Source organism: Pseudopodoces humilis, chromosome 17 (genome assembly GCF_049639895.1).
Source record: "Pseudopodoces humilis isolate 2021_Gansu_Grassland_sample_001 chromosome 17, ASM4963989v1, whole genome shotgun sequence".
NCBI lineage: Eukaryota > Metazoa > Chordata > Aves > Passeriformes > Paridae > Pseudopodoces > Pseudopodoces humilis.
In genome coordinates, this window is record NC_142216.1 from 10,246,609 (window position 1) to 10,261,451 (window position 14,843).

The 14,843-nt window shown below is 41.2% G+C and overlaps 1 long non-coding RNA gene across 1 annotated transcript; it reads right to left on the bottom strand.

Annotated features, from left to right (window-relative positions):
* Positions 1 to 5,874: 5,874 nt before the first annotated feature.
* Positions 5,875 to 13,942, bottom strand: LOC148182956 (uncharacterized). The gene is made up of 3 exons (XR_015774040.1): positions 13,861 to 13,942; positions 12,241 to 12,402; positions 5,875 to 6,954 (listed from the first exon to the last, which is right to left on the bottom strand). It is a non-coding gene; the product is annotated as an uncharacterized LOC148182956 (long non-coding RNA).
* Positions 13,943 to 14,843: the final 901 nt, after the last annotated feature.

Here is a 14,843-nt window from a genome sequence, read left to right on the forward strand (position 1 = left end):
TTTTACTCTCAATGCCATTACCCAAGTGCAGGTTTCAGCTGCTCTCAGGGCTCTCATAGATGTTTTATCTTTGACTGCACTGAGAAAATTAAATAAAAAACAGGTTGCTGAGGCATGAAAAAGGATAAAGAGAGCCAAGGAGAAGACATGACCAAAAGCTCTGCCCCAAATCCTGCTTCATTTCATAAATCCTTGATTATATGTGGAGAGGGTGACATAACCCTCAAAAAAATTTCCTCAGACTTTCATGTTAGTCATAAATGACATGATTTATTTCAGATAAAAGCAAGTATTGCTTCTCACTTTCCTTTTAGTCTGAATACTTTTTTATTTACTGCATATGCTTTTTAAAAAATAATACTGCTTTACCTGCATACTATAACATTTTTTCATTCTTTAATTGCATTATATACATCTATACATAAAGACAAAAAGAAGGGGAAAGAGCTGCTCTGCACACAGCCCTGCCTCTTTATCCCAGGCTTCCTGTATGGTGAAATTGAAAATGTTAAAAAGTGCATAATGAAAATAAGTATACATTAGGCATTACCTTCAAATAACTGCTATATATGCATGAATGTATGTATGTGTAAGTATATTTGTGTGTATAAACACACACACATACACACATATATATGTGTATGTGTGTGTAAATGACATTTTACCTGTCTATATACAAAGAATAATGTATCCTAACTACAGCCTCTTTAGTGGAAAACCTGCCCAAGTTATAACAAGCAAACCACTGACATAAAACCTGGAGATATTATCTTCTGTGAGAACTGGGAGATGTTTGCAGTGACACACAGGTGATTCCCTCTGGAGAACTGCACCACCAAAACCAGCACAGACATTCCCAGTTTGGCTGCTTAACCCAGGGAACAACTAACCAAAGGGTATGAAAAAAATCATTATGACTAAGGTTGTTTTGCTGGAATTTCATAGGATGCCTCATCCCTGGAAATGTCCATCTTGGATGGGTCTTGGAGATGGTTTAGTGGAAGATATTCCCTATTGAGAGCAGGGGGACTGGAACAAGATAAGCTTGAAGTCCAGTCCAAACCATTCTGTGATTCAATTAAGTACATGATTATAAATGTCTCCCAAAATAAATTCCCCCTGGTTCTTTTAGGTTCACTGCTTGTCTTCAAGGGTACAGAGCATGACCTAATTACAGCAGTGATTACCAGCTGTTTTAATGACAGTTTTAAAGACTTAGTGGGTGGAAATGAAAGGGTTGATTTTGTAACCATTGACTGTAAGTTGGTTTTCTGAAGATTCCTCTATGACGTTGTCTCTGGCTGGCAGAAAAGTTTGTGAACTCCTCACTCTGTCCCCACCTGGCCTGGACCTTAAAACCAAACCACTGCCCCTGGTCCAGTGCTGCCACTGCTGCAGAGGATGTCATTACCCCAGCACATGTTCCACACCTCTTTGCTATTCCACATCTTTTTTGAGTGCTTTCAGGTAGCAGCAAGTTGTGCTGATTTTCCTCTTATCAGCAGTCGCCAGGACTTGGGATGGTAACTTTGAATTAGCACAATGAGTAATTCCACCAGTCCTTTGGAAGAGTTTTCAGCAATAGCTGCTGAATGAAATTATTCATTTTCCATTGCTGTCAGCAGTTCTTTTATTTACCATGATTTTTCTGTCCTTTATTCCCAGCCTTGATATTGACCTTTAACTCACCATTTCCATTCTATCCTTTCCACAGTCCCCAGAAATCCCTATTACTCTGCAGTGTGGGTGCTGTGTGACAGCAGGTACCTCTGCTCTCGCTCCCCAGCTCCTGGGCTTTAGATCATGTCTGATTTTTGCATGTCTGCAAACATCAGAAGTACTGATCCATGGGAGAAACTGAGCATCCCTACAGGACTGCTGGAAAATGCCCCCAGGGTGTAAAGGAGAGATTGGAAATATGGACGTGCACAAAATCATAGAATCATGGAATCTACTGAGTTGGAAGGGATCCACAAGGATGGTTGAGTCAACCTCCTGACCCAGCACAGAACCCCAAGAAGCCCACCCTGTGCCTGAGAGAATTGTCCAAATGCTCCTTGAATTCTGTCAGGCTTGGTGCTGTGACCACTGCCCTGGGGAGCCTGTTCTAGTTCCCAGCTCCCCTCTGGGAGAAGAACGTTTTCCTCATATCCAGCCTGAATCTTCCCTGCCACAGCTTCATGCCATTGCCTCAGGAACACAAATGTCATATAGACAAAATTAAAATCTTTACAATGGCAAATGCAAGCTGGGGAACTCAGCTTGGTCCATCCTGCCCCTCAGGGCATCCTGTCTCAGCTGGTGCAAGGGGCCCTGGTCAGACAGACAATTCCAGCAGCACTGATTGCTGCAAGCAAACATGTCCACACCATCATTCAAATTAGTTTATCAAACACATTCACATTCAGCTCTCGCCTCACCTGTGCTCCATGATTGTGCCAGTGCTTTATGGTTACACAGTGTCACACCAGGAGGTTCAGGGATGACAAGCACTGTCACTCACCCCTGCCTGCTCACCTCACAGGTGGAAACATGGAAACAGAGGGCAAAGACCATAACAGCATTGGCTCCTCTTTCACAGTGACACATTTTGATGGGAATGGTTGGTTCTTTAATTATTTCCTCATTATATATGATACAGCACCACTTGTGCGTGAGCTGTTTCAACTAATGTGATTTTGCTATGGAGAATGCAAAAGAAGGTGCTTCATTAATGTGCTTGCCTTGAACAGCAATCAAAACAATGAACACACCCCACATGACCAGGAAAAAACAAATTGAATCATTCCAGCATCTTTTATTTATCCACTTTCCATCCATGTGCACAGAAAACACATTCCATATTAAATCCCAGCTACATAGTGGACATAAATTTTTACAAAGGTATTAAATTGTTTCTATTTATAAAACAATTTTTGATGAGATTATAGATTCATGGATTGACTGCAAATTCACCATTCTGTGGCTTGATTAAAATGCATTATGAAAGGAAGATGGAAGGAAGGCAGTCTGCATTTTCCAGGCAGAAAAAAAGCATCCAGCTTGCCCTGCTGAATGTCCTTTGAGCAGAGTCGTCGCTTTTGCAGACAACTGCATCTTTGCTGCATGCTCAGATAAGCCCAGCTCCAGAATAGGACATTTTCCATTCCACATTTCCATTTAAAATTCCTGTTTCATATGTTCTTCTGAGACCAGTTACTTGCAATCTGGATCTTAATGCAAATATTTAAAGCTTAAGACAGAATCAGGAACAGATAGCTCCAGAACTGATAAAGCATTAGAAAGCCTTTTCAAGTTACCATTTCACATTTGATTCAGCACAGTAAGTACTGGTGCACAGGCCCTTGTGTTCTCATTAATGAATATAAGGACAACAGGAGCAAACAACTGAAATAAATGTCACACAAAACCACAATTTTTAGTGAATGAGAACATTCCCCAGTGCTCAGCTCCGAGGACTGTGAGCACCAAGGAGGGCTGAGCTGAAGGTGAGGGCTGCAGTGACCCCCCAGCTTGCCCAGGTACCAGTGGGACATGGGGAAGTGGGACTGGGCAGGAAAGCACAGGAGTAGCACCACCACCAAATAAATTCAAATTTTTGTGTGTGTATATATTTTATATGGGTATTTATATAAACTGTCTGTATATACACATCAGATCAAATCCAGGATTTCTCTTTGCTATACAATATCAGAGTGTCCAGACCTCAGTGACCCACAGGAGGACACAGACCCAGTATTGCCCTATACTCTCTCCATCTGATCTTCTGATATTTAACTTAAAACCAAAGCTCATGCATGAACCCTTTCCCAAGTCTTTATATCCATCAGTTGTAATGGTGGGCATTCCTTGTTGCTACATGGTTAACTAATCTTCCTGGAATCTGTAAATATAACATTTCAGATTTATAAGAATTTTTAGAGGATATTCTTGTGCTATATTTTCTATTTTGCCCTCCCTTGCAGAGAGTTAATGGCAAAATGCCCTTAATGTCCCTTTATAGGGATAAACAGAGATATGTACCATAGCAAATCTACCTCTAATAAAATTAAATGTTTGAATTTAATTAAATGAGATTCTGTTGATATCTTTTCCTGGAAAATCAACCTCTTCATTCTTAAATTGACTTATCCTTTAGTCTCTGAACACCTAATTGTTAATTCTCCGGTGTCTGCTAATAGGTTTGAAACCAAAGGAACATGAATGGTAATTGAAATGGTTTAAATTCCTTCACATCGATTTTTTTTTTAATTTTTTACTGGCTTCTTGACCCTAGCTGTGCCAATGCACTCTGTGTGTGTGTGTGTGACTGTGTGTGTATCCTCTGCAGATACCTGCACACACACATGTGCCATGGGATTTATACCTAAAAATACACAAGACCCAGCTTGGAAGTGGCAAAATCACAATGACATTCATTCAGCCAGTGCTACATTTCTGTTTGGTGGTTATATTCTCCAGGTCTGCTAAAAAAATGTCTAAATGTTGTGTTTGCTTGGGATTCAACACTTAAAAACCTGACAGACTCTAATTTTTACTGGCCTGTATGTGTTTGTAGCATGACAGGGGCTGTGCAATAGGAAATGAGAAGCTGAGCCACTTGTGATTATTCTGAGGGTTTGATTTGGGGTTGGTAGCATCTATAACAAGTACCCAATGTGTTATGTAGGTTGTTGGTAGGCAACAAAAATGGCAAGAACTCACCAAGGGCCCTCAACAAACAGCACTGAGTTTACTATGGCTGCCCCTTTTATAGGGGGTTTGAATTTCAGTTTAGATAGCCAATTGGTTGGGATCTCTCACTGCCCAGGTCCCTGGCCAGTGCATCCAGGGTTAAACAGGGTTGGCTGTTTGAGTTCAAATCTATCCTGTCATTGCTTACCCAGGGACTTGTTCTACTTCTTTTCTAGAATGAGCCAGGCTAGCTGAATTTGGTTTATGTTATAGCCAGATTTATCTTGTCCAGATACAGACCAGCTGTACTGTGACACCAATTCCTGTATTTTATCTTCTTATATTTTAACCCCTAGTGCCAAAAGGTCACTTGCTTCCAAGCTGTCACTAGCTCAAACAAGGGGCAATATCTTTGCCAGGGTCACTGTCCCTCCCCTCCAGCCCAATCAGATCCTGCTAAATAAATAATTTTTAAAATTACTTTAACATTCCAGTCATACCCATCTCCTGATCTGGTCTCAGTAATGCCATCTAGGTGGAATTTATACTCAGTGAAATAAATCCAGAGAGTTTCCTTCCTTGATTAATTCTCCACCTGATATTTTGATTTGGTGTTAAATCTGCTTCCTCTTTTAGTCCTGCTGTTTTGTCACTGGGGGGCTGACCACAGGGCTTGTAGTAAACAAGCCTGTGAACTGGAGCTGCCCGTGGGGCTGGCTGCCCACTCCTGTGCTCTGCTCACTGTGTCAGCCCTGGCATCACTGTCCTTCCCCAAACAGCACTAGGTCAGGGATCCCACCACTACAGATGCAATTTCTTCTCCCTTTCCAGTACTTGAAGTGCAGCCTTCAAGATGGAGCTTCCAGCCTGTTCTCTCCTCTGATCATTCCCTGCATAGCATATTTTAACTCAGATTTTAAATAGGCACCTCTTCGCAGAAAGACAGAATTCATGTATTACAAAGGCTCCCAGCATCACTGGTACCTCTCATACCCACACACACACAAGAAACAGTGGGTTTATCTCTGCACAATGGTGCATGAGAAATATTTCTCTGCTCAAATAAAGAGATACAAACTGAAAACCAACAGATATAAAAAAGGTAGCACTTCTAACACCCAGTGAGATAACGACAGTGTCATTCATGCTCACAGATATATTGGAAGGATTTGAAAAAATCCTACAATTTGTCTCTTCTTCTGACAAACAGGATGTTCATCATCAGTTGCAGCTGTGGGTAGTGCCATGACTGTGGATCCAGACCTCAGCACCATGTGCAGAGAACCAATTACCCCAATGTAGTTTTGCACCTTCAGAGTAAAAACAGCATCTCTCTATTTCTTGCCATAGAACACAATCAGCTGCATTTTCTAAATTGTTCTAAATTGGTCATTCTAATTGTTCTAAATTGGTCATCTTGATGATAATTTCCAGAAAGCCTTTAAAAATACCACTCCTGTACTTTCTGAACATTATCCTCCACATACATAAAGATACACTATAGAGCTTTCCAGCCATGGCTCCAGCCATGAGCCCCATATTAACTGAAGGTTCAAGCAATCCCTGTTTTAAATCCCCTTTTCTCAACACTGATCTTAGCAGTCGCTAGGTCAGTGTGCAGTCTGACACTCACACTACACATCACTGTAGCAGAACAGGATGGGACAAGCCAGTCCCCTCAATCCAGGGTTCATGAGGCAGATGGATGTGTGCTCTAGGGTGACTGCATGATGCTTGTATCCCCAACAGTGTGTTCTGTTTATGCTGGATATTAAGTTCTGCGCCTTTAATACTGGTTCTGAGAGTGAAGCAGGGGGGAGAAAGCATGCAGCTTGTTTGCAGAAACAGCACTTGCTCCCCCAGATTCCTTCTCATGGACTGCTGTTGGCTGCTGCTGGGAGTCTGTCCAACCCCCGGCTGCTGCAGGCTGTCCGGATGGGGTCCCACAAGGAGCAGCCATCCAGGGCTCACAGGCATTTCCAGCCAGGGGTAACCCCTGTGAGCTCAGCCTGAGGCTTCAAGGGATCAGCTCTTTTAGATGTGATTTCAGCTCTTGTAGTGATCAGCTCAGCTCCGCTCAAGGGGGAAGGGGCCTCTTGAATCTGATTTCTAGAGGGACCCCTTTGGAAGCTTCCTCCCAAATTTGTTCTAAACCAGGACACTGGATCACTGCTGTTTAGTAATTTCTGGGCAAAACTTTGTTATAAATCTCCCACAGCAAAGGAGGGAGAACAGCTTTCAGACAGGAATCTCCACATCTCTTCAGCCACACTTAGCCACCTGTGAGGTGAGAAAATAGACATATTTTAAACTGATTCCAGACCATAGGCTTGAGAAAATATCTTTTTCTCAGGAAATCATAGAATCCTTGAATGGTTTGGGTTGGAAGGGTCCTTAAAGCTCATTAAGTTCCAACCCCCCTGCCATGGGCAGGGACATCTTTCATTAGACCAGGTTGTTCCAAGCCCTGCCCAACCTGGCATTGGACACTTCCAGGGATGGGGCAGCCACAGCTTCTCAGGGCAGCCTGTGCCAGGGCCTCAGCACCCTCACAGGCAAGAATTTCTTCTCCATGTTTAACTTTAATCTCTCCTGTGTCAGGTTGAAGCCATTCCCCCTTGCGCTGTCTCTACATGTCCTTGTAAAAAAAAAATGTGCAGTCATGGTCCTGGTGCAGTCTCATTTCTCCCCTCCTGGTGCCAGCATACAGCCCTGAGCTGGCCTAGTGTGTTCATATATCCAGATAATTTTGACACCAAACCCAAGGTGAGTTCAGTCCACACTGGATCCACACATAATATAAGGTGCATCCCACTTTGAAGGATAAAATCTTGATCCCCATTGGTTTTAACTAAAAATACTGTGAGTGAGTCTTCTGCATCATATTGAATTAGTTCTTGCAGGTCTGCTGCCAAAGCCTTTCTGTAATCAAACAAGGTTTAAAGCAACCAAATTAGTGCCTCCATCACTGGAAGGATTTACTGACAACAGGAACATTTTTATGCACTCAATTTTGTCTCACTCAAGGCATGCTGGATAATTTTTACCAGATGATCAGCAGGCAGTAATATTTTGATGCTCTGATGCTACTGAAATAAAGACATCACAAAAAGTAAGCTGTGAGATTTTTATCTTGAGAAAATCTAATACTGTATGCCACTTCAAATTTTAGTTAAGCAGCCTTGCATCATAAAGAACAATCAGTATTTTGCTCTGCATAGCAGAAGCAATCTTCCAGGTACAACCTTCCCCAGCTGCACTTCAGTCTTACCTTTTTAAATACAGCATTATAAGACAAATATTATTAGCACAAAGAGCTTTAAAATCTTCCAAGTTTAGACTCTTGAGGAATACAGCAGCCCCTAAGGACACTAAGCATCACCAGGACAAAAACCAGAACAGACCTTCCTTGCTGTGTCAACAAGTATCTTAAATCCTTGTTGAAAAGCTGCACTTTTTCATGATTACATTATGAGGGAAAGTATCTGAGGAAGTAAATACTCTCTGATTTCCCCTGGTACAAGGGCATGGTGTCTGTGAGTTGCTGAGACATTTCAAAATCACTTTGCAATTCAGGCAGGAGCTGATGAACAGCCTATGACAGGTAATGAGGGGAAAAAAATCACCAATTCGAGAGCTGAAAAACCTTCCAGAGGGAAAATGGGCTTTTCCTGTTATCTTACAAATGATCCCTCACAATGAGAGAGTTAAAGAAGATGGCCCAGGACACAAATGCAGCTTGTAGCAGTGCCTTTCTGTTGTGGACAGATTTGCTATATCAAAAAAAAAATATTAAAGTAACGATTCCCTGGACTCTAAGGAGGAACACTTCATCTCATTTTACTTGGAAAGAGAAATCTTCCCTTATTTCATAGCTCAATTATAGAGAGTGGTCAGAGACACAGTGGTGAGAAGGACAGAGGGAAAGGAAGGGAAAGGGAAATGTCACAGTGTTCATGGGATGAATCCATGACTTAGTACTAAAGAGTTTTTCCAGATGGGCATTTTGTCACAGACCTTCATTCCTGCTCATAACGAGAGAAAATAAAGTTGTGGCTGACCAGTTAATACTGCTGGGGCAGGGATACCAGTACAGAAATAAAAACTGGAGCATAAAAAAAAATAAAAGAAATATGATAAAATAAAAGCCACCAAAAAAAACCACCCAAAACCACCAACCTGATGGCCAACTAAAACCTAATACCTACTGGTAGTGCTGTCAAAAATAGCTATTAGAGGTAAAAAGGAATGGAGATTTATGTTGTTAATCAGTTTGCTAACTGCCCTTCACTCCTCTACAGTGTGGCAGCAATAATGCTTCTTGTAAAAATCACATGGAAGCAGCTAGCCTTATCTGAATCATCATTTTTTATGTGTTAGTTGCTCTTAATATAATAAAATTTAATTAAAATAGCTTAAATACAAATGTGTAACACAGCAGGATAAGAATCAATATTGCTTTAAAATGATTACACAAACCTGGTGCTGAGCTTATATAAGCAAAACTATTGCCAAGTTTTGTACTTTTCCTTCTCAGCCCCACCCCCTGTGAGGACTCGTGGCTCCCTATCTCCTCACAGTCCCATAGTTGGGCCAGGGTGATGGATCCAGGTCCCTGGGGTGCCTGGGGTGCCCAGAGTACCAGAGACAGCCACAGACCTGCACAGAAAACTTGGAAGCATTCATTCAAAGACATTTCTGAAGCCAAACATATGCAACAAATTTTGCTTCCAAGGGTTATGGTCAGTCAAGGAATGAGGGGTTACCAGGAGCCCAGCACATTCCTTCACATTAACTCCCTTGACATGAAACAGCCACGAGAAAATCTATACAGATCTGAGAAATTATTTAAAGCTAACCAATGCTTTGAAAAGATACTTTTTTTTTTGGTAGATAATTCACACACAGTAAGTAAGATGGGATTTGTCAAACAAATTGTGCACTCAACAGAAGCTGCTGAAGAGCTTCCATAAGTTACCAAGCCGTTTTTAGGCTCAGGGTGCCTTATGAATATTTCTCTAAGCTGCCAGTGTTGCAAGCAGCTGTACTAGAGCATCATCCTATGCTGCATCACATTGCAGCAGAGTCGTGTCCAGGGAGGGTGCAGCTACCAGTGACCAACATGGGAAATCAACAAGACAGGTTTCCATTTGGTTAAACTCAGGAATCCCTTTATTGGGGCGTCACCAACACAGGATTTAACCAAACGTACACCAGAGACAAAGAACCCAGAACAAAGGCAGGGTGGTGGGTTTTATGGGGTAGAGCAAGGGTGGAGTTTAGGGTGTGGGTCCAACAGGGACACACCAAAGGAGAAGTCTTTTTAAGTGCTGCTGTACATTTGTTATGGTGAAGGCATTTCTTTTTCAGCTTCCCAAGTATTGCTGTTCTGGAGAAAAGCCTCTCCTATTTTCCTAGGGATATTTTGTACAGGATACCAGAGGAAATGCATTTTCAGTGTTTCCTGAGGAACTGAAGGTATTTTACTTCAATAGTTAATCCTTTCCCTTCCTAAAGCACTTTGTCCCTATACAGACTCTCACTCTAATATGCAGAATTTAGAGAGCAGAATCTGTCACCACAGTGAGAAAATTTCAAGCCAAGAGTTACCCTGTGTACAGCAACACTTAGAGATTTAATCCTGAAACACAGCCAAGTATTCAGACTAATAATTTATTTGCTTAAAAATGTTCAAGAGAAGATGTTGAATTTATTCTTGACATTCCCCTGTAGATAATAGCTCATGTAAACATGGCATGCATAGTCAATACTCAAGCCTTAATATTTCAGCTGTCAGTTAGTCACGTAAATCATGCAATATTACTGCTTTTCCTTCATGACATGTAACTAAGCAACTAATTATCAATTCAAATTTTATGAATTCAAATATTAAATGTATTACATTCTTCCCTTGTCACAGGGATAAGTGATACAGAAATCTCAGTTCAGCAGGAAGTGGTGGATCATGCTGTCCTGAAGGCAGAGAATCAGAGAAAATTGTCAGCTCAAAATCCATATGATGCTGCATGTTCTGGATTAGAATTTACATAATGAACATTATTGTCCTGGCAAAGTTCAGTTTCACAGTTATTAAAAAAAAAAATATTCAAAATACCAAGAATAGGGTCCAGCTTAAATTTTGATGAAGATACAGAAAGACCTACTTGACCATGGCCAGCACCCATTGCTATAAATTAATAGAACATCTAAAGAATTTATAATAATTGCTGTAGTTAGTTGTGATCAAAATGGGATGTGTTAACACAAAGAGCTGGAAAAGCAGGGAAAAGCAATGAGGTCTCTTCAGAAGGGCTATAAGAGGTATTTGTCATTTAAAACAAAAATTGAAGACTTATAAGAGAAAAAATGGCAGAAAAACCTTAGAGTAAGAGGTATTAAGGTACTAAAGGGAGTAACCTTTAAAGCCTGCCTACAAAACAGATCCCTGAAGTCCTGAATCATAATAGTAGAGGGAAGGAAGCATTGAAATACATGAACATTACCCCAGAAATTTCCCAGAGATGAGGGGGAGAGCAGAAGTTTCTTGTTAAACTATTCATTTCTGAACTTCTAAGTAGCATGGAGTGCAAGAGGAAAGGAGAAAAGAAGGATAATAGGAGGGGAAATAATTCTCTTTCTTTAAATACATTTAGTGGTATAGTGCTAGGGATAGGATTACACTCAATTTTATCTGAATAGACAACACAGGCCAGGATATTATCTGTAGTTTTCATAAAATCTCTTCTGAAATAAGGCTTTAACATTTCTTTCTGCAACAGCAGTTTGCTCCCTAACTGTGCCATTTCCGTCAACACTCCACTGCTCAGGTTAACCCTCAGGAAAATGGGCCTCATGTGACAGCACAGAAAAAAAGTAGTTTAATTCCAGGGAGAAATTGAACAAGTGAATAGGGTGGCAAGAGTCCTGAGCTGGTTAATTTGGGGAAAATTATATTAACCACTTGTGTAAAACTGCAGGGATCTATCAGTAACACACATAAGCTGCACCTGTTGTTGACCAGACAGAGGAGATAGAGGGAATTGCAGGAAGACCTACCTAAAAAAATCAGCAATTGGCTTTCACCTACTTTCTGCAGTCCTTGTGAAACTGAGAAACAAATCGCTGATTTGCAATAGCAGGTTGTAAGTGTTATCTTGCAAATCAGCACACCTCAGGTTGTCTAGCCCTGGTTACAGGTTACAGCTCTGGGCTGCTCCAGCTTGCTGTCCTGGTCTAAAATCCACGAGACCCACTATCACAGGGATGCAGAAATGGGTGATCCAGTGAAATTTCTGAGCAGTTTGATTTGAATTTGCCACACATTCACTTCAGTGAATGCCCCTTGGCAGGGTTACACCTCCTGAATTTCTCATTTTGCCTCATGTTCACATCTCCTTCTGAAGTTGCTGCCCAGATTCTGGATTTAGACTGTTTTATGCGATATAGTAACATATTGCCAAACATGGGACAGAGAAATAGATGAAGATTAGTTCTATTCTTCTGGTAAACTTCCTACTGGTGCTTAATTTACAATATTATAACAGTTAATCACTTGGTTGCTCCTACCTCCACTTACTTTCCCAGGGACACAAGGGCACGCGATGGGTGAGTGGCTGTGTCGTGCCTGCTTGCAATAATCCGTCACTTCATGAAGGGCTGCAGTGCCATTAACTGGGTTAATTGGGTTCAGAATTGTTGCCAGTCCAGACATCTGTGCTCAGCTGCCGGCTTAAGAAGGAAAAAGAAGCTGAACACAAGTCCCTTGAAGTCTGGATGATGAGAAACTTGCCCCCAGATAACTTTTACATCCCAAAGGATTCCTGGAGAGACAGAGGGTGTACAGGGTAGAGCCCTCTTTTCTGGGAAGATGTTCCTAGTTTCAGAAGTTGTCTCCAGAAACACAGTTTCCAGAAAATGAACCCTTAATTTCTTGCAACGGATGTGGAAAAAATTCTAGTTAAATAAGAGTAGAAATGTAAATGTGGTTTTGCAAAGGGAAAATGCCAAGGGAATTATTTTAGCCAGCAAAACATTTGTTTTCAAGTAATCTCAATACTGGAGATGTCTCAATTCCTCTGTACTGCTTTTCTAAAAAAAATAAAATGCTGGAAATAAATTATCACTTTCTGGCTTGGAGAGGAAGAAATGCTACCACCTTCATCTGAGAGGAGGCAGGCATAGGCTGAGGAAGATTTAATGGCTGTGGGTAACAGAAGAATTACAGGAAAATGGTAATTTAACATCATGAATGCATTGAATTAGACAGCATTTTCTGAAAACTCACAACTAAAGAGATTTTTATGAGTGAAATTGAGAGGTTTGGGCTTTTTCTTTCCCCGTAGATAAAATTTAATGTATAACTGTTCTCTGTGATCGACATCACATTTTAGATGAGGGTTTTGTTTGGGGTTTTTTATGTACTCTAGAGAGTGACACTGAGTTATTTCATGGGATTAGTGATTTAAGTGATATGAGCAAGTTGGTTGTCAAGATCAGCAGAAGCTAAAGCAGAGCAGCATTTTCTAACTGCAGAAATTTCAGATGATGTAGTCAGCCAAAGCAGCTTATTAAATGTATAATAAGCTCAGGAAACTCACAAAAGGAATCAAAATTCCCTAACACAGGGAAGCAAAGTTCCCAAGTACTAGCATATTCCTGTAAGACTCTGAGGTGACAAGAGATTATTATAAAATATTTAGTGAACAAATTTCTAATTGAACACATGAGTAGAGAAAAAAGTATTTAGGGCAGTGTGGTTTTCTAAGAAGAATTTAAAAGTTTGGCTTAACCACACCAATCATTGGGGCACTGCCAACCTCCTGGTATTGGAATCAGACACCTGTCTTTCACTGCAGACCATGTTTTCCAGTCACTAAAATATCCTCATTTGAATCTGTACATTGCTTCTGGAGATATTTTTCAGTCTTTTGTTATCTCTTCTACTCAAATCACCCCAACATCAAAATATTCCCACTTTAATCAGACTCTGCTTTGATTTGAGACATTATCCTCCTGACTTTTCCCTGCAGACCTTTCTCTCTGCATCTGCTCTCACAGAGAAATCTGACCCCCTCTGCCTCCAGCCTTCACCTTTCATTTGGTGGGTTGCTATCACTTTGCAATGTAAAATTATAATGGTTTTGGCAATTCTTAAGGTGTTGAATTCTACAAAATACATATGTTTACCTGCACCATCTTCCAACAAATGCACCACTTCAGTAGAGTCAGACTTTGGCTGGGTGGTATTTACATGGTGTGTCCCCAGAACAATACAAATCTTGATCTCAAGACAGCTCTGTGTGCTGGTTAAATACAGGATGTGTGGGTGGGTGATAGAAATCTCAGCAGAGAGTGGAAGAAATTAAAAACAGCTGCAGCCAGGTGAGTGCTGTACCAAGGGCAGCTTCATCAAAGTCAGCAGCTGGAGGGGTTCTTGCCATCAGGCAAGAGATTCCTCGTTTCCATCAGGTTACTGACATCCCCTTGCTTCTCCAGCCCAGCTTTACTCCTGTTATTGAGTCCTGCTGCATTCTGATCATGCTTTACCATTACAAATTGAGTGTCACTCCTTCCTCCCAAACTCCTCATGCCTATTTCAGAGTACAGGGCAAGATTCTACGGAGGATGACGATGACATTTGGGTTATGACATCCTCTGGGTCAGTGAATCATAGACTCATTAAGGTTGGAAAGGATCTCCAATACCACTAAGTTCAATCTTTGATGAAATACCACTTTGCCCACTAAAGCATATCACAAATTGCCATCTCTACTCATTTTTTGGACACTTGTAGGAATGGTGACTCCTCCATTTTCTTGGAGAGCTTGTTCCAATGCTTAATCAGTCTTTCAGTATAGAAATTTTTCCTAATATCCAGTCTAAACCACCACTCCCAAATGATTTTGCTGAGTCTTCCGCCAGCACAGGGGTCAGAGTGCACACAAACAACACAATGTACCACCAGAGCTGTGGGAAAAGGCCCACAGGGCAGCACAGCACATGAGCAGCAGGGGAAAATGTGAAGCATGAAACTTGCAGGTGTATTAGCAAAACTTTGGTCTCTGCTTCCACTCCATCCCTTGAATATCTTCAAAAATTCCACACCTAATGAAATTCCAGTGCTGAAATTTTAGCCCAGACTTCATAGCATTGTGCTTATTAGTCAGTTT